This window comes from Eulemur rufifrons, chromosome 5, assembly GCF_041146395.1.
Source record: "Eulemur rufifrons isolate Redbay chromosome 5, OSU_ERuf_1, whole genome shotgun sequence".
Lineage (NCBI taxonomy): Eukaryota > Metazoa > Chordata > Mammalia > Primates > Lemuridae > Eulemur > Eulemur rufifrons.
The window spans coordinates 49,536,240-49,537,597 of NC_090987.1; positions in this window are offsets into that span (position 1 = coordinate 49,536,240).

Genomic DNA, 1,358 nt, shown 5'->3' on the forward strand with positions numbered 1-1,358 from the left:
TATAAGTCAGAACAGACTGAACTAAAAATCTTGAGATGACTTAGACGTGTCTTGCTTTGTGAAATCACAGTGTTCCTGAAAAGTTGCGCATAAATCAGTTTCTGTAATTCCTTACATTTATATAGTGTGTTATGATTTACAATAGATTACATAAATTGTTCATTCCCACAGAAGAGAAACCCACAGTTAAGAAATGTTCCATGATCATAAGTAATGGAGCTGTGTTTAAAATAATAGAGATATATCATGGTTTACATATTCTAATAACTACATACTGAAAAGATTCCTACGGTGATTGCTATTGCAAAGCTAAGAATTCTCTCATATATGCAAACTTCTTCCAATTTGCTCTGTGGGAATGCTAGATATTTACAAATTAGGTTTGTTGTGTAACATACACATGTTCTATGCATTACTAAACCTAGTTCTAAATACAGTACAGCTGAAATTTGGTGGGTAACGTGATCGTTCGGCAAGTGTTGCCAGCTCCTATCATATTTAGAACCCTGTGTTCTGAGGTGCTCAAGTTCGTGCTGAGGAATTTGCTAAACAAATCTCTGGCAAGGAATCAGCACAGTGATTTTCTGTATCCTTAAATCCTTTCAAATAGAAATGGTAAACATATCACCTGAGTCCTCAATTACTGAACTTTCGGAGTTTGAATCTCCTACCACAGTTGGGAGTTTTAACTCGCTTGCTTCCCAAAGGAGCATGCCATTTACTTATATTAAAAATTAAACAGAATAAAAACTTTTGAACTCTGGGTGATACAGCAATCAGGGTTAAAAATGACTGATTTCGTGTGTTTCCGTGGAAAGATGAGAAAAGACGAAGCAGGGTGCCAGCCCCACCAGGGGTGCGCGGGGTTTCCACCAGCGAGTGGTGTTTGTGCGCGAGAGAGGGTGTAGACGAGAACCCCCAGAGTTGCCGCGGACGGTGGAGGCCTGGCTTCGGGTACTTTCCAGCATCCCAGCAACTTTTCGAGTTTGCAGCAGCGATTCCGAAGACTATCTTGAAAGTGTAACAGGTTTGGGAAGAGACGGCTAATATACGTGCGTGGGGTTTGAGGACTGTGCACAAGAAAAGGAGGAGTGGAAAGGGGGAAACGGGGAAGATGCAAGAGGAAAAAAGATAAAAGAGCCGACAGAAGAGAGAGGGAAGCGAGGGCCGGCCCGCAAGCAGGAAGAAGCAGGAAAAGAGCAGGAGCGGCTGGCGGGTGCAAGAGAGCTGGGAGAGGACGCCCAGCCGCCGCGCAGGGGCGAGCGGTCCTCCGGCCGACAGGGGGCGCCCGCCCCACGCCGCCGCGCGCGGGCCCCGCCTCCCCGCCCCGCGCCTGCGCTTCCTGCCCCTCCTAGTCC